This window comes from Lucilia sericata, unplaced genomic scaffold, assembly GCF_015586225.1.
Source record: "Lucilia sericata isolate MDLA Ls3-8-SP2 unplaced genomic scaffold, ASM1558622v1 Contig001267F_arrow, whole genome shotgun sequence".
NCBI lineage: Eukaryota > Metazoa > Arthropoda > Insecta > Diptera > Calliphoridae > Lucilia > Lucilia sericata.
The window spans coordinates 48,122-75,000 of record NW_023995218.1 but is presented as its reverse complement, the minus strand read 5'-3'; the positions used below and the strand labels follow the sequence as shown (position 1 = coordinate 75,000).

The window sequence follows — 26,879 nt, the reverse complement described above, 5'->3', positions numbered from 1 at the left end:
AAGAAGATCATTTAGCTTGGTTGTTTGTGCGGGCAGAAGTTTAAAGGAAGATAGAAATAATCGTCGGCTTTCATTGGATCTCATGTTTATTCGAAAGCCTTCCAATAACTCATTTAATAGAAGAAATCTTGAAGTGAAGTGAAGATTTCTTGTGAAGACTATAGACTATAGACTAGACTATAGACTAGACTAGACTAGACTATAGACTAGACTAGACTAGACTATAGACTAGACTATAGACTAGACTATAGACTAGACTATAGACTAGACTATAGACTAGACTATAGACTAGACTATAGACTAGACTATAGACTAGACTATAGACTAGACTATAGACTAGACTATAGACTAGACTATAGACTAGACTATAGACTAGACTATAGACTAGACTAAGACTAGACTATAGACTAGACTATAGACTAGACTATAGACTAGACTTAGAGACTAGACTATAGACTAGACTAGAGACTAGACCTATACTAGACTATAGACTAGACTATAGACTAGACTATACGCTATAGACTAGACGATAGACTAGACTTAGACCTATAGACTAGACTAATAGACTAGAACTATAGACTAGACTTAGAGACTAGACCTATAGACTAGACTATAGACTAACTAGACTAGACTATAGACTAGACACTAGACTATAGACTAGACTATAGACTAGACTATAGACTAGACTATAGACTAGACTATAGACTAGATATAGACTAGACTATAGACTAGACTATAGACTAGACTATAGACTAGACCTATAGACTAGACTTAGACTAGACTATAGACTAGACTATAGACTAGCTATAGACTAGACTATAGACTAGACTATAGACCTAGACTATAGACGAGACTATAGACTAGACTATAGACTAGACTATAGACTAGACTATAGACTAGACTATAGACTAGACTATAGACTAGACTATAGACTAGACTATAGACTAGACTATAGACTAGACTATAGACTAGACTATAGACTAGACTATAGACTATACTATAGACTAGACTATAGACTAGACTATAGACTAGACTATAGACTAGACTATAGACTAGACTATAGACTAGACTATAGACTAGACTATAGACTAGACTATAGACTAGACTATAGACTAGACTATAGACTAGACTATAGACTAGACTAAGACTAGACTATAGACTAGACTATACTAGACTAGAGACTAGACTTATAGACTAGACTATAGACTAGACTATAGACTAGACTATACTAGACTAGAGACTAGACTACTTTAGACTATTTTAAGAATCATTGTATTTAACTCGTTCTTTACATTCCTTTATAATTCTGCTTCAAATCTGCTTTTCCCTCAAAATCCGAGCAACAAAGTTTTAGACAACAACTACAGCAAAACAAATTGGCAGGGAAATATGGATGGATTGTTAGATGTTGGATGTGGAGCGAACGAACTAGCGAATACTTTGGCGAATTGTTTTGTAGTTTATAAATAAATTTAAACTTAATAAAATACTACATTAAACGTACTACAGATATGCTGGTACATTTACCATGCACTCATACGCATTTAGGTTTAAGCATTCCGGCAGTTCATGTAACTAGTTAGAAAACTAGTTACGCACTAACTTCTAAGTAAAGAGCCTTAGAATTCTGAAAGTTTGTAGTAACTTAGAATTAAAGAAGTAACTATTCTTGTTAGATCTACTAACAATTAAGAAGTTTCCTTTACAACTGCAGGGTTTAGTCCCTCAAATAATATTTTTTCATTCGCTTTTGTTTCGTCATTATACATTTTTTGTTTAGTGTCCACAATTTTTATTTCATTATAATTATTATGATGATTATTCTAGTTGATATTGTTGCAGTTCATGTTCTCGTAGCCGATGACTTTTTAAAGTTTAATTGTGTTCCTTTTTGATTTTGATGCTACTTGTATTTTTTATTGGCTGTGGATTTATATTCATATTTTACGGGATGATGATGATGATTTTAAAATTTTTTATATTTGATCAAATGGGAGTGCTCTTTTGAATTTCTTAATAATTTTTCTGTTTCAAGTACTGAAAGTTGCACTTAGAGAAAGTTGATGTGTTAGATTTCTAAGATCAGATTAACATAGGCGGTAGATCCTTAAATATCACTCTAATTGTGAAAATTTCTGATCACTCATATTTCTCAATAAAAATAGATCTTTATTTAAGAAACTTTAAAAAATTACGTCTAGTCTATAGTCTGGTTTATAGTCTAGTCTATAGTCTAGTCTATAGTCTAGTCTATAATCTAGTCTATAGTCTAGTCTATAATCTAGTCTATAGTCTAGTCTAGTCTATAGTCTAGTCTATAGTCTAGTCTATAGTCTAGTCTATAGTCTAGTCTATAGTCTAGTCTATAGTCTAGTCTATAGTCTAGTCTATAGTCTAGTCTATAGTCTAGTCTATAGTCTAGTCTATAGTCTAGTCTATAGTCTAGTCTATAGTCTAGTCTATAGTCTAGTCTATAGTCTAGTCTATAGTCTAGTCTATAGTCTAGTCTATAGTCTAGTCTATAGTCTAGTCTATAGTCTAGTCTATAGTCTAGTCTATAGTCTAGTCTATAGTCTAGTCTATAGTCTAGTCTATAGTCTAGTCTATAGTCTAGTCTATAGTCTAGTCTATAGTCTAGTCTATAGTCTAGTCTATAGTCTAGTCTATAGTCTAGTCTATAGTCTAGTCTATAGTCTAGTCTATAGTCTAGTCTATAGTCTAGTCTATAGTCTAGTCTATAGTCTAGTCTATAGTCTAGTCTATAGTCTAGTCTATTAGTCAGTCTATAGTCTAGTCTATAGTCTAGTCTATAGTCTAGTCTATAGTCTAGTCTATAGTCTAGTCTATAGTCTAGTCTATAGTCTAGTCTATAGTCTAGTCTATAGTCTAGTCTATAGTCTAGTCTATAGTCTAGTCTATAGTCTAGTCTATAGTCTAGTCTATAGTCTAGTCTATAGTCTAGTCTATAGTCTAGTCTATAGTCTAGTCTATAGTCTAGTCTATAGTCTAGTCTATAGTCTAGTCTATAGTCTAGTCTATAGTCTAGTCTTAGTCTAGTCTATAGTCTAGTCTATAGTCTAGTCTATAGTCTAGTCTATAGTCTAGTCTATAGTCTAGTCTATAGTCTAGTCTATAGTCTAGTCTATAGTCTAGTCTATAGTCCTAGTCTATAGTCTAGTCATAGTCTAGTCTATAGTCTAGTCTATAGTCTAGTCTATAGTCTAGTCTATAGTCTAGTCTATAGTCTAGTCTATAGTCTAGTCTATAGTCTAGTCTATAGTCTAGTCTATAGTCTAGTCTATAGTCTAGTCTACTAGTCCTAGTCCTAGAGTCTAGTCTATAGTCTAGTCTAGGTCTATGTCTAGTCTATAGTCTAGTCTATAGTCTAGTCTTATCTAGTCTATAGTCTAGTCTATGTCTAGTCTATAGTCTAGTCTATAGTCTAGTCTATAGTCTAGTCTATAGTCTAGTCTATATCTAGTCTATGTCTAGTCTATAGTCTAGTCTATAGTCTAGTCTATAGTCTAGTCTATAGTCTAGTCTATAGTCTAGTCTATAGTCTAGTCTATTCTAGTCTAGAGTCTAGTCTATAGTCGAGTCTATAGTCTAGTCTATAGTCTAGTCTATAGTCTAGTCTATAGTCTAGTCTATAGTCTAGTCTATAGTCTAGTCTATAGTCTAGTCTATAGTCTAGTCTATAGTCTAGTCTATAGTCTAGTCTATAGTCTAGTCTATAGTCTAGTCTATAGTAGTCTAGTCTATAGTCTAGTCTATAGTCTAGTCTAGTCTAGTCTATAGTCTAGTCTAGTAGTCTAGTCTAGTCTATAGTCTAGTCTATAGTCTAGTCTATAGTCTAGTCTATAGTCTAGTCTATAGTCTAGTCTATAGTCTAGTCTATAGTCTAGTCTATAGTCTAGTCTATAGTCCTAGTCTATAGTCTAGTCTATAGTCTAGTCTATAGTCTAGTCTATAGTCTAGTCTATAGTCTAGTCTATAGTCTAGTCATAGTCTAGTCTATAGTCTAGTCTATAGTCTAGTCTATAGTCTAGTCTATAGTCTAGTCTATAGTCTAGTCTATAGTCTAGTCTATAGTCTAGTCTAGAGTCTAGTCTATAGTCTAGTCTATAAACTAGTCTATAGTCTAGTCTATAGTCTAGTCTAGAGTCTAGTCTATAGTCTAGTCTATAGTCTAGTCTAGAGTCTAGTCTATAGTCTAGTCCTATAGTCTAGTCTGTAGTCTAGTCTAGAGTCTAGTCTATAGTCTAGTCTATAGTCTAGTCTAGAGTCCTAGTCTATAGTCTAGTCTATAGTCTAGTCTATAGTCTAGTCTATAGTTTAGTCTAGAGTCTAGTCTATAGTCTAGTCTATAGTCTAGTCTAGAGTCTAGTCTATAGTCTAGTCTATAGTCTAGTCTATAGCCTAGTCTAGTCTATAGTCTAGTCTATAGCCTAGTCTAGTCTATAGCCTAGTCTAGTCTATAGTCTAGTCTATAGTCTAGTCTATAGTCTAGTCTATAGTCTAGTCTATAGTCTAGTCTATAGTCTAGTCTATAGTCTAGTCTATAGTCTAGTCTATAGTCTAGTCTATAGTCTAGTCTATAGTCTAGTCTATAGTCTAGTCTATAGTCTAGTCTATAGTCTAGTCTATAGTCTAGTCTATAGTCTAGTCTATAGTCTAGTCTATAGTCTAGTCTATAGTCTAGTCTATAGTCTAGTCTATAGTCTAGTCTATAGTCTAGTCTATAGTCTAGTCTATAGTCTAGTCTATAGTCTAGTCTATAGTCTAGTCTATAGTCTAGTCTAGTCTATAGTCTATAGTCTATAGTCTATAGTCTAGTCTAGTCTATAGTCTAGTCTTTAGTCTAGTTTAGTCTAGTCTATAGACTAGTCTAGTCTATTCTAGTCTAGTCTGGCCTAGTCTAGTCTAGTGTAGTCTAGTCTAGTCTAGTCTAGTCTATAGTCTAGTCTACAGTCTAGTCTATAGTCTAGTCTAGTCTAGTCTAATGTAGTCTAGTCTAGTCTATAGTCTAGTCTAGTCTAGTCTATAGTCTAGTCTATAGTCTAGTCTATAGTCTAGTCTATAGTCTAGTTTAGTCTAGTCTATAGTCTAGTCTATAGTCTAGTCTATAGTCTATAGTCTAGTCTAGTCTATAGTCTAGTCTATAGTCTAGTCTATAGTCTAGTCTATAGTCTAGTCTATAGTCTAGTCTATAGTCTAGTCTATAGTCTAGTCTATAGTCTAGTCTATAGTCTAGTCTATAGTCTAGTCTATAGTCTAGTCTATAGTCTAGTCTATAGTCTAGTCTATAGTCTAGTCTATAGTCTAGTCTATAGTCTAGTCTATAGTCTAGTCTAGTCTATAGTCTAGTCTATAGTCTAGTCTATAGTCTAGTCTATAGTCTAGTCTATAGTCTAGTCTATAGTCTAGTCTATAGTCTAGTCTATAGTCTAGTCTATAGTCTAGTCTATAGTCTAGTCTATAGTCTAGTCTATAGTCTAGTCTATAGTCTAGTCTATAGTCTAGTCTATAGTCTAGTCTATAGTCTAGTCTATAGTCTAGTCTATAGTCTAGTCTATAGTCTAGTCTATAGTCTAGTCTATAGTCTAGTCTATAGTCTAGTCTATAGTCTAGTCTATAGTCTAGTCTATAGTCTAGTCTATAGTCTAGTCTATAGTCTAGTCTATAGTCTAGTTCTATAGTCTAGTCTATAGTCTAGTCTATAGTCTAGTCTATAGTCTAGTCTATAGTCTAGTCTATAGTCTAGTCTATAGTCTAGTCTATAGTCTAGTCTATAGTCTAGTCTATAGTCTAGTCTATAGTCTAGTCTATAGTCTAGTCTATAGTCTAGTCTATAGTCTATAGTCTATAGTCTAGTCTATAGTCTAGTCTATAGTCTAGTCTATAGTCTAGTCTATAGTCTAGTCTATAGTCTAGTCTATAGTCTAGTCTATAGTCTAGTCTATAGTCTAGTCTATAGTCTAGTCTATAGTCTAGTCTATAGTCTAGTCTATAGTCTAGTCTATAGTCTAGTCTATAGTCTAGTCTATAGTCTAGTCTATAGTCTAGTCTATAGTCTAGTCTATAGTCTAGTCTATAGTCTAGTCTATAGTCTAGTCTATAGTCTAGTCTATAGTCTAGTCTATAGTCTAGTCTATAGTCTAGTCTATAGTCTAGTCTATAGTCTAGTCTATAGTCTAGTCTATAGTCTAGTCTATAGTCTAGTCTATAGTCTAGTCTATAGTCTAGTCTATAGTCTAGTCTATAGTCTAGTCTATAGTCTAGTCTATAGTCTAGTCTATAGTTTAGTTTATAGTCTGGTCTATAATCTAGTCTACAGTTATAACTTGATGGCAAATTATCACTTGGAAGATAAATGACAATTATTAGTTGGAAAACTGATTCTGTAGGCGATCTTGTAGTGGCGCTCATGTATTTTTTTTATTTATCAGTGTACCTAAACTAAATTTTAATCTGTAAATAAAAAAAGACAATACCAAATGAAATTTTAAATTTTTTGGTGATTCTTTTCGTCCATTCGCGTTCTCTATACTCAGTTTTGTTTGTATCGCATGTTTCGAGTGTGAATGACATTTTTTTTGTTGTAAAATTTTGTTGCTGTAAATGCCACAATTACGACATTAACAAAAAGCATACGTACATATAAAAATAAAATCAACAACTAGATAAAATACAATACTAATGTTAGTGCATAAAAATAAACTAGTAGAAAGCAGAAAAAAGTTTAAGGTAATTATTACAACAATTGTCAATCAAACAACAACTATTTGGTCACTTTGTTGTGTACCAGACAACGGCAACGCATCACTGCAGTGGACAACAATGAATTGGGGGCACTCAACGACAGACAAAAGCAGCAGTTTGAGTGTGTAAATAATTTTAATTTAGTTTTTCTTTTACTTTTATATTGTTATTGGTTTGTTCACACCACACTTATCGAGTGTCAGTGTCTGTTGTCGTTCTTTTTATGTCCGTCCATCCGTATGTCCGTCTATCTGCTTGTCTATTTTCCGTTCTATGGTGTGAATTATGAATTTTCAACATTAATTTTTTGATTTCTATGGTCATGCGTTTAATGATTTTAGGGTGTAAAAATTATGATGACAACAACATTTCGTTGTTGTTGTAGTATTTATTCACTCCTATTATTATTTTCATCAACACAATTTAACGCTGTTTGGCCGTTGGCTGTTGTCGATACGTGCTAAAGTGTTGCCGCAGTTGTTACCGTCTCTCACTCTCTTTCTCTATACAATTCTATAATAACCGAATTATAATTGCAACCAACGTTTAAGTTCATAAAATTGTGTCTTTTTTTTTTTTTTTTTTTTTTTGCTCGGTCTATGAAAAGTCAAAGTATGTTTGCGACAATGTGGTCAGATTAGTATCATTACGGAAAACTACTGTTTGTTTATATACTCCTGCTGTGAATTATGATTTGTCAAAATAAACTGAAGCTAGGAATGAGCAGTACATGTTTGTATAAAAATTTGATATGCGTGTGTTCTGTATAGAGAGTGTCGAGAACACTTTTGATTTTTTTTATTTGTTACTTTTGTTTTAATTGTATAAAAATAATGGAGAAAGTTTTTCTCACAGTAATTGACTAAAACAAATTACAATAAAATTTTCAAATTTCACAAATTTATCGGCTATAGTTTGGACTCGACTATAGCCTCGTCTATAGTCTGATCTATAGTCTGGACTATAGTCTCGTCTAGAGTCTGGTCTATAGTTTCATCTATACTCTGGACTATGGTCTCGTCTATAGTCTGGTCTATTGTCTCATCTATAGTCTCATCTATAGTCCGGACTTTAGTCTCATTAATCCCAGGAAAAACTTACATTGAAAAGTAATGAGTTAAAAAGCTAATAAAACCTCTTTTCACTACTTCTTCATTAGCATTTTAAGTCATTATTTTAACACGGTGATGTCATTGGAGGCAAGTACTTCTACGCTCGCTTACAAATAGGCAGTTGAAGAAGTACTTGCAATTTCTCTTACAAAACAGTTGTTTAGTAAGTTGTTTTGTTTTTTAATAATAAATAGAGTCAGCTAGAATACGAACCAGGGACTTCGGTTTGTTAGTCAAATGTTCTACACACTGCACCACTGCTTAGATATTTTATTGCGCGTCAAATAATGGTTTTCACATACAAAACTAATTTTGTTTTATTTTTTGTAAAACACAATTCTTAAAACACAATTAAATAAAATGTGCAAACAAAATGACAAAGCCGAAAATAAAGTACTTCTATATCAGATTATAAGAAAGTCATTACTAGAGTACTTCTAAGTAATGCAGATGGTAAGTAGTAGTCATTGAAAAGTAAGTGGTTATGGAAGTATAACCCATTACCGAGTTTTTGCTGGGATAGTCTGTATCGTCTCGTTTCTGGTCTGGTCTATAGCCTAGGCTATAGACCTACGAGACTATAGTCTCGTCTATAGACTAGACTATAGACTCTGGACGAGACTATAGTCCAGACTATAGATGAAACTATAGACCGAGACTATAGTCTCGTCTATAGACTAGACTATAGTCTCGTCTATAGACTAGACTATAGTCTCGTCTATAGACTAGACTATAGTCTCGTCTATAGACTATAGTATATAGTCTCATCTATAGTCTGATATATAGTCTGAACTATAGTCTCGTCTAGAGTCTGTTCTATGGTCTGGTCTATAGTTCCATCTATAGTTTGGACTATAGTCTCATCTAGAGTCTGGTCTATAGTCTCGTCTATAGTCTGGACTATAGTGTCGTCTATAGTCTGTACTATAGTCTCGTCTAAAGTCTTGACTAAAGTCTTGTCTATAGTCTCGTCTATAGTATCGTCTATAGTCTCGTCTATAGTCTCGTCTATAGTCTCGTCTATAGTCTGTACTATAGTCTCGTCTATAGTCTGGACTATAGTCTCGTCTAGAGTCTGTTCTATGGTCTGGTCTATAGTTCCATCTATAGTTTGGACTATAGTCTCATCTAGAGTCTCGTCTATAATCTGGACTATAGTGTCGTCTATAGTCTGTACTATAGTCTCGTCTATAGTCTGGACTATAGTCTGGTCTATAGTCTCGTCTATAGTATGGACATAGTCTCGTCTATAGTCTGGACTATAGTCTCCTCTATAGTATAGTCTCGTCTATAGTATGGACTGTAGTCTGGACTATAGTCTCGTCTATAGTCTGGACTATAGTCTCGTCTATAGTCTGGACTATACTCTCGTCTATTGTCTCATCTATTGTCTGGACTATAGTCTCGTCTGTAGTCTGGACTATAGTCTCGTCTGTAGTCTCGTCTATAGTATGGACTAGAGTCTCATATATTGTCTGGACTGTAGTCTCGTCTATGGACTGGAGTATAGTCTCGTCTATGGACTGGACTATAGTCTCGTCTATAGTCTCGTCTATAGTCTGGACTATAGTCTCGTCTATAGTCTGGCATATAGTCTCGTCTATAGTCTGGCCTATAGTCTCGTCTATAGTCACGTCTATAGTCTCGTCTATAGTCTGGACTATAGTCTGGACTATAGTCTCGTCCATAGTCTGGACTATTGTTTCGTCCAAAGTCTGGACTATAGTCTAGTCTATAGTCTGCACTATAGTCTCGTCTATAGTCTGGACTATAGTCTCGTCTATAATCTGGACTAAAGTCTCGTCTATAATCTGGACTATAGTTTCGTCTATAATCTGGACTATAGTTTCGTCTATAATCTGGACTATAGTCTCATCTATAATCTGGAATATTGTCTCGTCTATACACTAGACTATAGTCTCATCTATAATATGGACTATAGTCTATAGTCTCGTCTAAGTTCTGGCTTATGGAATCGTCTATAGTCTGAACTGTAGTCTCGTCTATAGTCTGGATTATAGTCTCGTCTATAGTCTGGTCTGTACTCTTGTATATAATCTGGACTATAGTCTCTTCTTTAGTATAGACTATAGTTACGTCTTTAGTATGAACTAAGGTCTTGTCAATAGTCTGGATTTTAATCTGGACTATCGCAATCCTAATATTTCTATAAACAAATAACATATTACCACTACAACCAAGAGTGTCTTAAGGGTATTGCCATTACTCATTGAAGGTCATTTTGAAAAACCTTTAAAACTCTTACTTGACCTCATCCATAACCTAAAAAACATTATAAATATCCCCCTTTTCACAAAAAAAAAGCTTTCCAGAAACTTTAACTAATAATATCATGTTCTTAGTAAATAAAATATTCTATTGTTTATATTATTACAATACTCCCCTTTATAAACAAAATATGTTTATTCATTCAACTTTAATTTACTAAAAGAAAATTTAACCCAAAAAAAAAAAAAAAAAAACAAAACACCCCCATTCATACAAAATAAATACTTAATACTTTATACTTGGGTTTTTTTCTTATTTTTAACCCTAATAGTTAAAAAACAAAAAAAGTTTTTGCTAACAAAACTTGACATTTTCAATTGCTATTTAAATATAATAAAATTGAGTTCTTTTGTTTTCATGATTTTCCAAAAGGGAAGTTCATTTATTTAACATACAAAAAATGCATAAAACTTAAAATGTTACCAAATGTGGACGGTTAAAGACACAATTGTCTTATTGAAAGAAAAAAAAGACCTTTGGAAAAAAAATTATTATTCATATGGGGTATTTAAACATTTAAATAGCACCTGAGTAAGACATTGGAGAGGAAGTAATGGTCGCGCGGTGTTTTTTTTTATTTATTAAAATAGATATACTTAAATAAATTATAAAAATATATAATAATTAAAATTACGGGTTACATAATAAAAGAACATCGTACTGGTAGTGGAACTTGTTTTTATGATATGCAAGTGTATAGCATATGCGGATGACGTGGTTGTGGGTGTTTAAGGTACTCACTTGTCCAAAACTTCTCAATGTTTACCCTTTACTAAAAGAACACAACTTTACTAAAAGAACTTAGGCCTTGGAGCACTGATAGCGGTCTTGGTGTTCATACTGGGCAAACTAAACTTGTTCTATTCTCGAAAAGCTTCAAGATACCATAATTTCCGTTACCACGCCAGAATAAAGTCAATTCTCTCACAGTGAAAAATATTTGTTCATCACTCTGGATTACATAAATAAAGAGAGAGAGAGAGGGGCATTAGTCCCCGGACTCCAAACTCCAAAGCTTATTCTAATTATGATTTATTTGTGAGGTTGAAAGCCTTCTAGAAATCCATCTTCTTCAATACTATTGAAAAGATTATGCGAACCTCTGTACTAATCAGTGTACTAAATTCGGAGTACGTCATCACATGATCTTTTTGTTCTACTACTGCATTAGCTCCATGCCGTTCGCATGGCGTTTGCCAACTCAGTAGTTAAACAAACGATTGACAGTTCGGATAACGAACGATCCACTTTATTCAGATAATGCAATTCAACTAATGCAGCTATGAGCTCTAAGTTGGTATGATGGCTATTCAAACTTGGACGTGCGGATTCAGACGAATGTAGAGCATGTGGGGAGGACAGTGAAACTCTGGAGCTCTTTGCAACTGTCAACCATTCCTCGAAGTTACATGCAAATATCTTGGGAGTGATATTATTTCGTATATAACATTCCTCACAATTCCTCACTGATTGGAAAATTCTTAGGAATTACGTCCAAGAAACTGAGTTTTTGAACATTCAAAAATAATACATTCAGTGAACAAATATTTTCCTTCCATAAAAAGGAGCGCACAACAGGTCCGATAGTGGCCTAGGTATATTTTTTCGGATTTGATTCGGATTTGTTCAACCTAACCTAAGGCATTAGCGGATCTTATAGTCAAACAAATGGATCTAACTCGACTTACATTTCCTTCATTATTGATTACTGTTCTTCTAAACTTCTTCCTGACAAACGATTCACAGCTCGGATAATGGAATGCTCGAAATCTTCACTAGTGCAGCGGAACTTTATAAGTCTGCTTATCCCTGATCATTTGCTTGACATCGAAGCTTCTTTACTATTATGAGTTTCGTGGGTGAAGCTATATCTGTTGGTAGTTTTGTCTCTTACTTGCTTTTGCTAGGTGTTAGAACGGAATTGCAAGTCTTTGCGGAACTGACTACTGTAAATATCCATATGATAGAATCGATCGTTCCTATCACGGGATTCCATATTAAGCGGTTATATGCATTTCAGGTGACACAATGGCATATGGAACCAAGTACATCAGTCGTTCGTAGAGTTTCGAGATAAATGTTCAAAACTTCGTAGAACTTGAGAAATTAGAGTTCTTTTGCCGCTTTTGCTTAACTTCAATAACTCTAAACTTCAACATACCTCCATAAGGAGTTGTGGCGACGAGACACTATTCTCCACAACTATGCGTTTTGGTAAATGGTTATCTCGATGATAACCAGCAAAGTCATTAGCAAACCTCTTCATTATCTGGACGAAGAAAGTAAATCTAACTCTTGGCGTCGTAGTAGATGGAGCGTAAATTCCATCTGTGTCCCACCTGAAAAGTTTGGGGTTCATCTTTTACTTCCTCAGCACATACCACTGCAATCATGTATACATTTCGAAGTAGGAACAAGGTTCTCAATATGCTAGACAACAGCACTTGGGCCATTGATAAAGACAACTTGATAGCATTTAACACCATTAGCAGCTCCAGTGTATTCACCTTCGTTTAGTGATATGCAGTGGTGGAACATTCTAGGCCCTCGACACCAGCACTTGGGGCATTGCTAAAAAAACCTTGATATCATTTAAAACGATTATCAGCTGCGGTATGTTCACCTTTGTTTAGTGATGAGTGGAGAAACATTAATAGCCGCTATAATGCTGCCGTAAGGACTGTTACGGGCTGCTTGCAAATCACTTCAGAACATCACCTACACTAGGATGACTTTCGCAGTCAAGGAATACCATGTAATGTTAACTAAACAGTTCTTTCGTTGGATCGTTCGATTCGGATCGGAAGCTTTAAAGGACATTCATAGATACGGCAACACTATCGCGGTTAGAGGAAACCGCATGAATATTATACCGCGAGGTCTTTTATAAACATAAAAAGAAAACCTCCAGAGAAAACCAGAGTAGTTCTGGTACAACTATCTAGTGGAGAAACATTCAAGGTCTTCGAAGCGCTAGACAACAGCGCCTTTGGAGCATTGATAAAGAAACCTTGATATCATTTACAACGATTATCACTTCCAGTATGTGATAACTAGTGAAGAAACATTCAATCCCGCAAAAATTTTGCCGTTAGGACTTGTCCTGCGGTCAGTTGGTTGAGGTTCCTTCGGGATCCACGTAGTGGCTGTGGTTTAAACCCAAATTCGCGGTGAGAGAATGTTGGTTTAAGGACTGATATATAATATGCCATATATATCAGGATTATCTCTCTCCCTTGCTGTTGCCATCTCAAACAGATGTTACTGGACAGAGCAGCATAAGTTGCTCCTGAACCCGTTGAGTATCTCTTACTCTTCGCGTAGTAGGACATCAGGTTGGGGTATTTTCAGTAGTTGGTAGTTGCTTATTATTTCGTAGATCGTTCTTTATGGTCTGAGAATGGAATTGATGTAAGTTGGTGAACGATTGGGAAAGATTCCTCTGCCCGACAGCAGACTAGTACTGATTTAGTAGACCTTCTACTTACAGGATGAATATTGTTTCATGCTACGCGACTTATGGTTAAAGCCTTCTTGTCGTGGCAATTATTGAATTCGAATTGACTTTGGAAATTCCTACATCTTTTGTCATTCTGATTCTGTCGCCAAATCAACAGGGCCATCTCAGTAGTGTGGTTGCGCGGGCTTTAAGAGGTTAAGATATGCCCTGGAATTGGTCATTAGTTATAATGCAGTCTTTCATGATATCTAAAGGGTGGTCAATTTCCGGTATACCAAAAGATTGATTTCACCCGATGTTGGGGTTGCCAATTCTATTGACTTTAGACCAGTAATTGCTTTTTCCTTGTCAGGGTATGCCTTGGGATTGACTTCATGCTGCCTGTCTTTCCGCAACGGGACTACTATGGCAATAGTTTAGATACATCGAGTACTTGAGAAAAGTGCTTGTACATGGACATGGGCACAGCCATGTACAAAAATTGCCACCTGAGTTCTCCATAGAAGGATTTAGGGGCACGTGATAGACCGTTCTCTTTGGAATGGATCTCATGCTGCCTGTCATTCCGCAACGGGACTACTATGACAATAGTTTAGATCCATCGAGTACTTGTGAAAAGTGCTTGCACATGGACTGGCACAGTCATGTACAACAATTTCCACTTAAGTTCTCCATAGAAGGACTTAGGGGCACTTGGTAGACCGTTCTCAAGTCTACCTAGTGGGTGAAAAAGACCATCGTGAAATAAGGCCTTCAAGGCAGGTGTTCACGTTAAGCACTTTGACATTCTTGTCCCCAACAAATGCCCAGCTTTTGGTCAACTGCTCATCCAACATTACTTTGAACAATAGATTTATGGACGCATTCCTTCCAAGTAGCACAATTTTTAGGCCTGATCATGGATTTAGATTGCTACAGACAACATGGATCCAATAATTTTCATTAGTTTGGTCTAAAACATTGTTCTTTCGATCGATTATTGTGTTCCCTTTCCCAAAAACTTTCCTCATAAAACTTTAGTAATTGACTAACGGTTTTATTTTCTTTCACAATTTGCCAAATTCCACAAACGATTAGTGTTTACTAAGTAGTTCTTCTGGCAGAATATTAAACACTACTTTGGACAGGAAATGTAACTAAAATGTTCTCTCTCTCTTTCCCCGTCCGCACATGTCTATGATTAAGTAAATAGCTTTGTTATTAGCACCACCATTTCCCCAGTATTATAATACATTAGCTGAAGTTTAGAACTGCGTAAAATCTATACTCTATGTTTAATAATGTGTTTTATTTAATTTTTATTATAATATACTTTAGTTATACAGACCTTTGCAATTGTTGTAAAACTAAAATGAAAGAAATGATGGCAAAGAATAAAAGTACACGTACATTGTACTTGAATTTCCATCGGGGTTTTTGTTATTTTAGAAGACCCTTTTTGTTGTATTTTGTTTTTGCTCTTCCATCACAAAGGATAAATTGTAACAATAATAAACATAGTTAAATACACATTAATAATGTAGATGGTGTGAGTGAGAGTCCTTTTTCTGTTTTTGCCACAATAATAATAATAATATTGTTGCAAAAAATTATTTGTTGTCCTTTTTACTTAAATTGTAGAGGAAATTATTTGCATTTGTGTGAACGTTTAGTTATTTATTTTTATATTTTTAATAAATATTAAATTTTTATAATTTTTTGCAATATGATATTTCACACCCCACCACACTATGCTCTTTCTCTTTCTCTCTCTTTCTCTTTAAATTTAACATTTAATATCAAAAATAAACAATCTTTATTATAGTATGGACCAACATAAATTTCCAATAATTTTTAAAACAACAATAGAAAATCGGGTAGGAACTGTGTTGTGTATAGTAACTATATAGAAAGTATTAAATGAATGAAATAAAACAAGAAAACGTGTACGTGATAATCTTTGAAAATATTTTTTTTTTTTTTAATAAAACAATTCATTGTTTGCGCACACACGTTTCTTTAAGGCAGCACAAAACCTCATTATCACAATTCTCATCCTCATCCCATCACATCACATTTGACTGGTACTAGGCAAAAATTCTACTATTCCCTGCTTCCTTCCTTTTGTCCCAATAATTCTTGTTGTATTGTAATTTTTATACCCTACACCACTTTAGTGGGGAGGGTATATTGGGTTTGTGCTGATGTTTGTAACGCACAATAATATTGGTCCTATACCCACCTTAAAGTATACCAATCGGCTTAGAATCATTTTCTGAGTCGATTTAGCTATGTCCGTCTGTCCGTCCTTCCGTCCGTCTGTCTGTCTGTCTGTCTGTCTGTCTGTCCGTCTGTCCGTCCATGTAAACCTTGTAATCAAACAGTTCGCAATATTGAAGATAATTCAATGAAATTTGGTACATGATCTTCTATTGTCCCAGGGACGAAGCCTATTATGGTTGAGATCGGTCCATTATTTCACCTAGCCCCCATACAACTGAACCCCAGAATAGGGCTTATAAACCTTGTAATCAAACTACAGGTCGCAATTTTGATGATAATTCAATGAAATTTGACACATGATCTTCTATGGTACCGGAGACAAAGTCTATTGAAAATGGTTAAGATCGGTCCATTATTTCACCTAGCCCCCATACAACTGAACCCCGGAATAGGGCTTATAAACCTTGTAATCAAACTACAGTTCGCAATATTGAAGATAATTCAATGAAATTTGACACATGATCTTCTATGGTACCGGAGACAAAGTCTATTGAAAATGGTTAACATCGGTCCATTATTTCACCTAGCCCCCATACAACTGAACCCCGGAATAGGGCTTATAAACCTTGTAATCAAACTACAGGTCGCAATTTTGATGATAATTCAATGAAATTCTATGGTACCGGAGACAAAGTCTATTGAAAATGGTTAACATCGGTCCATTATTTCACCTAGCCCCCATACAACTGAACCCCGGAATAGGGCTTATAAACCTTGTAATCAAACTACAGGTCGCAATTTTGATGATAATTCAATGAAATTTGGTACATGATCTTCTACTGTCCCAGGGACGAATCCTATTGAAAATGGTTAAGATCGGTCCATTATTTCACCTAGCCCCCATACAACTGAACCCCGGAATAGGGCTTATAAACCTTGTAATCAAACTACAGGTCGCAATTTTGATGATAATTCAATGAAATTTGACACATGATCTTCTATAGTACCGGAGACAAAGTCTATTGAAAATGGTTAAGATCGGTCCATTATTTCACCTAGCCCCCATACAACTGAACCCCGGAATAGGGCTTATAAACCTTGTAATCAAACTACAGGTCGCAATTTTGATGATAATTCAATGAAATTTGACACATGATCTTCTATGGTACCGGAGACAAAGTCTATTGAAAATGGTTAACATCGGTCCATTATTTCACCTAGCCCCCAACCCGACGAATAGGGCTTTTAAATTCATAATTATGTTTAATATACTCGTATCTCAACAAAAAGCTGCAAAACCAAGTGCTATACTAGCCTTGATGACTCTCATGAATTTTATAATTATAGGGTCTCATTTGACCATAGCACCTATACAAAGTCCCCTTCAAAATTTGACTTAAATGTCCACAATTTTATTCAACAATAAACAATAAATGGCTTAATTATCTGAGGCAAGGTACAATTCAACTACTTTATTATGATAACTAAATCGCATTTTATTTTTGTAGCAGGTGTAGGGTATCATATGGTCGGCTTGCCCGACTTTAATTTCTTACTTGTTTTTTTTTTTTTTTTTTTTTTTTTGATTTCTCATATGCAAAAATATTGCAGAAGCAAATACTCACTAAGAATAACACTGAATCATAAAATATCATTGTTAGTAAATACAAAGTGAAGTGCCCACAAATTGTATACAATTGTGGGTTTTTTTTTTTTTTTCGTAAAAGAAATTTACCCAAGAAAATTGAAATCAAAGTCACCAAAAATTTTTAAATAAGATTTCATTGTAGTCCATTGTATGTTTTTAGTTTTCTTTTATTTGTTCATCTCTTTATCTTCTTTTCTATATGCTAATCATAAAAATAGCATGAAATCAGGGAATAGAAATAATGAATTCTTAACATTAGTTACGTGTTTTCGTTCAATAAAGATAAAATCATTTCGAACATCAATTAGTGATGTGAAATTTGAGTGATCGCAGTTTAGTTTCCCATTTTTTCCAAACCTTTTAATTATAAAGTTTTTAAAGTTTGTGGGTTTCCAAGTTTTTGCATATATAGAAGATCTTTCCCTTAATGATTTTGGTTTTCTAAAATGTTCTTCTTTCAAACAACTTGAAAAGTTTGCTGAAACCATTGAATTGTCGAACTTCACAAAACTTTGCTTTGTATTCAATTGTAAAATATGTTTTGCCTTCATGTTTTATTGTCCATTTTAACAATGTTCTAATGTGCCAATGTTAAATACTATAGGGTTTTCCAAAAAGAGTGATTTGTTATTGACCTATGATATCGTTTAAATGTTTGCTGAAACTTCGCCAGATTGCTTGAAGTCGTTGGATTAAATTTTCAATAACATTAACACAAGTGACCTACGGTAGGTTAGTAGTTAGTAGTTATATAGAAAACTTAAATCGGCTGTAGTTTCTTAAATAACGCTCCAATTAAGAAAATAGTGAAAATATGTGATCACTCAAATTTTTCACTAAAAATCTATTTTTTATATAGAAAACTTAAATCGGCTGTAATTACTTAAATAACGCTCCAATTAAGAAAATAGTGAAAATCTGTGATCACTCAAAATTTTCACTAAAAATCGATTTTTTATATAAAAAACTTAAATTGGCTGTAGTTTCTTAAATAACGCTCCAATTAAAAAAATAGTGAAGAACTGTGATCACTCAAATTTTTCACTAAAAATCGATTTTTTATATAGAAAACTTAAATTGGCTGTAGTTCCTTAAATATCGCTCTAATTGAAAAAATAGTGAAAATCTATGATCACTCATATCTTCTACCAAAAATCGAATTTTTATATAGAAAACTTAAATCGGCTGTAGTTTCTTAAATAACGCTCCAATTAAGAAAATAGTGAAAATCTGTGATCACTCAAAATTTTCACTAAAAATCGATTTTTTATATAAAAAACTTAAATTGGCTGTAGTTTCTTAAATAACGCTCCAATTAAAAAAATAGTGAAAAACTGTGATCACTCAAATTTTTCACTAAAAATCGATTTTTTATATAGAAAACTTAAATTGGCTGTAGTTCCTTAAATATCGCTCTAATTGAAAAAATAGTGAAAATCTATGATCACTCATATCTTCTACCAAAAATCGATTTTTTGTATAGAAAACTTAAATCGGCTGTAATTACTTAAATAACGCTCCAATTAAGAAAATAGTGAAAATCTGTGATCACTCAAAATTTTCACTAAAAATCTATTTTTTATATAGAAAACTTAAATCGGTTGTAGTTTCTTAAATAACGCTCCAAGTGAGAAAATAGTGAAAATCTGTGATCACTCATATCTTCTACCAAAAATCGAATTTTTATATAGAAAACTTAAATCGGCTGTAGTTTCTTAAATAACGCTCCAATTGAGAAAATAGTGAAAATCTGCTATCACTCATATCTTCTACCAAAAATCGATTTTTTATATAGAAAACTTAAATCGGCTGTAGTTTCTTAAATAACGCTCCAATTGAGAAAATAGTCAAAATCTGCTATCACTCATATCTTCTACCAAAAATCGATTTTTTATATAGAAAACTTAAATCGGCTTTAGTTTCTTAAATAACGCTTTAATTAAGAAAATAGTGAAAATCTGTGATCACTCATATCTTCTACTTAAATAACGCTCCAATTGAGAAAATAGTGAAAATCTGCGATCACTCATATCTTCTACCAAAAATCGATTTTTTATATAGAAAACTTAAACCGGCTGTAGTTTCTTAAATAACGCTCTAATTGAGAAAATAGTGAAAATCTGCGATCACTCATATCTTCTACCAAAAATCTATTTTTTATGTAGAAAACTTAAATCGGCTGTAGTTTCTTAAATAACGCTCTAATTGAGAAAATAGTGAAAATCTGTGATCACTCAAATTTTTCACTAAAAATCGATTTTTTATATAGAAAACTTAAATAGGCTGTAGTTTCTTAAATAACGCTCCAATTAAAAAAATAGTGAAAATCTGTGATCACCCAGATTTCTCCAAAAAATCGATTTTTTATATAAAAAACTTAAAAAAATAGTGAAAATCTGTGATCACCCAGATTTCTCCAAAAAATCGATTTTTTATATAAAAAACTTAAATCGACTATAGTTTCTTAAATAACGCTCCAATTAAGAAAATAGTGAAATTCTGTGATCACTCAAAATTTTCACTAAAAATCGATTTTTTATATAGAAAACTTAAATTGGCTGTAGTTTCTTAAATAACGCTCCAATTAAGAAAATAGTGAAAGTCTGTGATCACTCAAATTTTTCACTAAAAATCGAATTTTTATATGGGAAACTTAAATCGGCTGTAGTTTCTTAAATAACGCTCCAAATGAGAAAATAATGAAAATCTATGATCACTAAAATTGTTCACTAAAAATCGATTTTTTCATATAGAAAACTTAAATCGGCTGTAGTTTCATAAATAACGCTCCAATTGAGAAAATAGTGAAAAAATTTTTCATTAAAACCCGATTTTTTATATAGAAAACTTAAATCGGCTCTAGTTTCTTCAATAACGCTCCAATTGAGAAAATAGTGAAAATCTGTGATCAACCAAATTTTTCATTTTTTATATAGAAAACTTAAATCGGCTGTAGTTTCTTAAATAACGCTCGAATTAAGAAAATAGTGAAAACTTAACTAACACAGAGATCAGTCTTAACTTCCGTCAAACGCTGAAACATAGAATCGTCCAAATATCGCCTAACGTCTGAAGTCGCCGGGTTCAATATTCAATAACACTAACACAAGTGACTTTCGATAGATTGGGGGTTAGGGTTCTAGTCTGATAGACCGAAGGTGGTGCGTTCGATTCCCACCTGAGGAACTGGTTAAGGAGCGCACAACAGGCCCGATAGAGGTTTAGGTGTATTTCTTCAGATTTGTTGTATATACATCCTTCTTTCAAACTAACTAACTGACTTAACTAACACAGAGATCAGTCTTAACTTCCGTCAAATGCTGAAGCATAGAATCGTCCAAATTTGGCCTAACGTCCGAAGTCGTGGTGTTCAATTTTCAATAATATTAACACAGGTTAGTAGTTAGTGTTCTAGTCTGGTAGATCGGAGGTGGTGGGTTCGATTTCCACCTGAGGCATTGGTTAAGGAGCGCACAACAGGCCCGATGGAGGCCTAGGTGTAATACACCGCAAGCGAAACGCAAAACTTTCTAGATGCCAGGCAATAAACACAAGCCTGACCGTCATTATTTCTTAAATGAGAGTTAGTTCCCAACTCAGATCTGAATTACGAGTGAGTAAGGTTAAATAACACGATGTTGCTACACAATTCCGATGCCAATCTGCGAAATCACAAGTTCTTAGTGGCCGTATTAGTAGTTTTCTAACAAACGCTTCTAGGTAGAGTCTATGAATTAAGTTGTCCGTGATCATTATCTCACTCCGAGGCACTTATCGCATATTGATGTTATTACATTGCTGGGAGTTGTTCCCAGTGCTTCAGATTTTACGGCGCCTTAAACTCAGAGAGTTTTATAACTCATGGCTGATCACGGGCACCGGTTGATCCCAGAACTTGTCCTGCCGATCAGCAATTTTAAACTTCTGGTTAAGTTGAATCTTATAACTTAATACGTCCAAAGTTGTTTATGCTTTGTTGTAGTTAGCAAACGTCCGATTTCTTGTCCACGAAAAAGAATCGACTATTTCCGGCTTCGTTTTAGATTTTCAAAAATAACAGCGTTTTTATAGCTATATAGTTATCGGTGGCTGGTTTCCTTTAACTTCTGTATAAGTTGCGATGTGAAGTTGTGGTCTGCAACGTCCAAATTCTTATCCACGGAGAGGAATCGAGAGGCTTCCGTTTTAGATTTCAAAGATAAGAGCGTTTTTGTAGCCGGTTCTGGCGTTGGTTTGACGTAGAGCTGTTGCCTGATTTATTACAGCCTGTGAAAGTCCGAGTAGTTTTGAACGATTGATTCACATTTTTCATTAAAGGTATCAGTGTTCTCGTCCGATCTATCTGTAGAAAGATTATATACTGAAAAGATGGATTGTTGTAAGCGATTGTCCGACTGCCTTGGCTTTAACATACGGCTGTTGGCTGACAATTTACAGAAACATTTGATTGCACTCTTCGGATGTCCCAGTTCGGTTCTTCTTAAACTTTCCACGGATAGTAGAGAAGTTAGAGAAACATTTAATTGCAGTCTTCGAATGTCTCAGTTCCAAAAAGTGCAGTCGGATGCCATGGCTTTCTTAAGATGTCAAATCTTTAACGTACAGCTTCAATATGCTTTAGTTCGCGAACTTCCTTGTTCTTTTCCTCAGTGAGGAAGAGTCAATTTCTTAAGATACAATAGCATTGTTCTCGACCGATTTGAAAAGAAGTTAGCGGGGCAATTACCTCAGATTAACTTTCATCTTTTCACGAACGTTGTTTTTAACCGATTCATTTGTTGCCTGATTATTTACAGTAACTGTCGATTACAGTCTGCGAATTTTACGAGTTCTAGTCCACTGTGAATTGTATTGATTACCTTGCATTCTTCTTCACCTTCTGTTTTTGCTCGATCTGGATTTCTTTTAACATTTAGTTCTGTATTTTCCTGATCATTTAGAGAAACTGTTAAATGTTCCAGTTCTAGACCCTAATGAGCTGTCGAATTGATCTCCTTTACCTTTCAGTGGATAGCAGCGATTTTACTTTATCGTACGAATACTGTCGTTTATAGTCTGCGAAAGTCTATATACTTGTTAGCAGTGAGGAGTCAATTATTTCGGATTCACTTGTACCTTTTCACGAACAGTAACTGTCGATTTTAGTATGCGAATGTCCGAGTTCTAGTCCACGGTGAGAAGCCAATTGCTTTGATGAGAAACAGCAATGTTTTCGGTCAATCTGGCATTCCTTTCAATGTCTGCTATTAGTTGATTGTAGTAATGACAATCCGGACTGGTTATTACAAATCACGAGATTCCTGTAAGTCGGGATTGCGGTATTTTTCACTTTGTTTTGGAAAACCCTTTACTAACATAGTAAACTTTCTAAGTTCTATTAAATCTAAGGTAAAAAAAACTCCTATTGTCAAACTCAATTTAGCTGTCAGTTTTGACATTTAAACTACTTAAGGTGGAAATTAGTTCAACTGTTTAGTGAAGTGTGTATATATGTATATGTATGTGGTCAGGCCCATACAGTGAAGTTAATGAAGTAAATAATTGAATTTTCCGTTTTTTACACAATTGTCATCATCATCATCATCGTCATCAGCAAGCAGCATTGCTATTGTTAAATGTGGAAATTGGCACACAACAATATGGTTAGTAATGCTGATGAAGGTGCTGGTGGTGGTGGTGACATTTTCATAGGAAATTTTCCCTCAGTTTGAATAATTTTTTGTTGTTGTTGTATTTAGGACTTAGTAAATTAAATGTGTGCTTGAATACATTTTATCAGTTTTTATTTATTTAGAAGATGTGTGATTTTAAATTGAATTAATTCCTTAAAAAAGCTGTTTGTTTGTTGTTGTTTTATTGTACCAAATGTTAGTTTGTCTGTTGTCTGGTCCTTCTACCGTTTGATTGGCATGTGAGTGACTGACCGGTACGTTCGTTCGTTTGTACGTTCATTGCGTTCGTGTAACCAAAGTATTATTAACAATGTCTTGCTTTGCTTTGCTTTGGTTTAGTTTTGAGATATTTTTTCTGGTTTTGTTCTTGTTTTTGTTTTTTTTCAAATAATTTATTTACTTTTCTTAAAATGTAAAATGCATAGTTGGTTTGATGTGTGAGAGTATTTTTTAGATTTCTTTTAAAATTCTTATTTCGTTGGTGTATTTTTTATTCCTTTTCTTTTGTATTTTTGTATTTTATTGTGTGTTTGTGTGTGTGTGTATTGATTGCTTGCACAATTTGTTAAGAAAATATAAAAATAATTGTTTACTGTTTGAAGAAAAACCTTCTTCTTTCTGTTTATTTGTGATGTGTCTTATTTTATTTTATTTTCATTTTTTCCAACGCACTTATCTCTTCAAAAAAAAAAAAAAATTGTTTTTCTGTTGTTTTATTTTATTACTCAGAGCAAATACATTTTTAAGTATCATTCCTCCTCTTCTCTAGCATACTACGTGTATAATAATACTAAGAGGAATGTACATTTGGGAGCATTTTTATTTTGTTTTTTCCTCATTTTTTATTTCGTCCTCATTGTATATTTATGAGTATGGTGGCTAACCAGCCATCGAACCAACCAACCAACCAACCAGCCAGCCAGTCAGTCAGCCCATCTTTAAAACAATAACAACAATCATGTTATGAAACCTCATACTCATCTCATATGTATATATATCGTTGTTGTGCTTATAAAAAGTCCTATGAACTGGGAACCTGGGAACTTTAAACCAGAGAATTTTCAGTTATATATGTTATTATAACACTCCACAGTTTCTGAATATCTATGGATGCTTTCCTGTTCAAAATTTTTGTTTCAGATGAATCCTAGGAATCCTTATTTAAAAGCTTTTTCCAAAACTATAAAACTAATATAAACGTCCGTAACCAGTTTTACAACTTAATCAGCTTAAGCCTTTAAAAATAGTTGCATACAACAAACTCCTAAAACCTCTTCCCGCCCCAACAACGCTATATAATAAACAACAATATATACTCAGTTTTGTGCGTAAGTTTGTTCGACGGCCTAAAGTGCATTTAGTTTAGTTTCGTTTAGATCACTTTGTGTGTTGTTTATTGTTGTACGAGGTCAGTACTTTTAAAATATTAGAAGAAATCACATTTCTTTTGCACTTGTCACAATAATCTTCCAAATATGGTATCAGAAAAAATGTCATTTATTGTATAATTTGAACAGTTAAATTCAACCCACATTGAATGTATGGTGATCGAACGCTTGATATTTTACAGTGATGTTAAACATGATCATAACTTAATCGTCGTATTTTTTAAACGAAATTTAGATTCAAGATAACTTTCAGAATTTGGAGGAAATGCAATAATCGTCAGGCTGTAATATCGGGCGTAAAAGAGCGGCATAGAAGAATAGAGATATTGACAGTTAGGCCTGAAGATTAGTCCATGAATATCGGAATCCTTAAACAGAATGTCAAAGGCATTCAACAGTCATTCTGATATGGCAAAAGGAAAACCGGGGATTCTATTGAAAATGTTATTTCTTAAATGACTAAAACCTCAATGTCTGATAAGGATATTGATAATTCCTGCGAAATAAATATACTCTCAACTCGGAAACTTATTCATTCTAAACCAAGTAACTTGATAGCCATTATCACAGCTCCCCGATTCGATCTTAACCCCAGTTACTTCAAAGCTAAGTCATTTTCTGCTTCAGACAAATAGGTCTAGCGATTAAAGCCTCCAAAGGGAATCAAATCCAGCGTATCGCAACAAGGACAAATAGGCCTAGCAATTAAAGCCTCCAAAGGGAATCAAATCTAGCTTATCGCAACAAGGATTTCGTAAGATACACAGCACTATGGGTATAATTTTCATCGAAATCTTTTTTTTCAAATCTCACATGACTTATATAACTCTAGCTCCTGTCTCTGACTGGGTCTATCATGACACACTCTTTCAAGCTACTATTCTGATCCGATATAATACATTTTTGCCCCAAACAGGCCTATTGTGTACTTAATTTCATGGAGAGTATTGTTGAAAAACCTTATATAGCGGTCCAATCTTCAGAAATTTTGAAGGTATTTCCTTAGAATTTTGCCATCAGGGTTTGTGATGAAAAAATGCACCTAGACCGCTATCAGGCCTATTGTGCACTTCATTTCATAGAGGATAGTGGTGTAGAAACCTTATATAGCGATCTATGGAAGAAATTATCATCAAATCTTCAGAAATTCTGGACGTATTTCCTTAGAATTTTACAATCAATCAATCTGGAAGTCGTATTACAGATGAGCTGAAATCTATTAACTTTCAATTTTCCCTCCTCAGGGTTTGTGATGAAAAAATACACCTAGGCCGCTATCAGGCCTATTGTACACACCATTTCATGCAGAATATTGGCGCAACAACGTTATCTAGCAATCTATGGAAGGAATTATCTTCCAATCTTCAGAAATTCTGATCGTATTTCCTTAGAATTTTGCCACCAGAGTTTGTGATGAAAAAATACATCTAGGCCGTTATCAGGCCTATTGTGCGCCGCATTTCATGGATAATATAGGTGTAAAAACCTTATATAGCGATATATGGAAGGAATTAACTTCCAAGCTTCAGAAATTTTGGACGATTTCCCATAGAATTCTGCAATCAGAGTTTGTGATGAAAAAACTAACTTAGGCCGCTATAAGGCCTATTGGAGGATAGTGGTGTAGGAATTAACTTCCAAGCTTCAGAAATTCTGAACGTATTTCCATAGAATTCTGTTATTAGTGTTCGTGATGAATCGATCTATTTTCGACAAAAGTCTGGCAATGATAAGTTGATAGTAAAACCTCTCATAAACTGTATGAAGGATATTAAAATCTATCTGGAAGTCGTAATACAGCTGAGCCAAAGTACTCGGCGATGCTCGAAATCTTTTAAATTTCTCCGCACAAATTGCAAAGATACGCACATTCTCGGTCGATATCTGACCTAAACGATAATTTGTTCGTGAGTTAATAGAAGGATTTCAGAAAGAAAATATAGATTGGAGAAATAGATAGAAATATATTATTGGAGAAATTGACAATCTTCTCCAGTTATTCTAACCACAATCGGTAGATTAATTCTAAAAACAATTCCGCGGTTTGCTTCAATACTTTGCATTAAGCGTTTTGTTGGCGAATAGCCAGTGTTACCAAGATCACTAGTATCGGTACGCGATCAGCTCTTGTGTTCATGTTATTATGAAAACTCAAAAGTTCTAATATCAACTAGAGATCATCTCGAATTGGTTAGACTGATGTAATGTTTCTAGACCCTCCAAAAAACTATTACGGTCTGCTATATCTTGTTGAATCTATATCTTATCTAGATTTTATCTTAAAGATCAACATTACAACATGTGTTCTTGCTTGATTTATAGCCGATAACTGTAAAAAGATTTCAT

At 34.1% G+C, this 26,879-nt stretch overlaps 1 protein-coding gene across 1 annotated transcript in view; it reads left to right on the top strand.

The window, feature by feature from the left end:
• The window catches only part of LOC119610697 (A-agglutinin anchorage subunit-like), a 58,851-nt gene that overhangs the window by 5,335 nt on the left and 26,637 nt on the right, over positions 1-26,879 (top strand). The window lies entirely within an intron of this gene.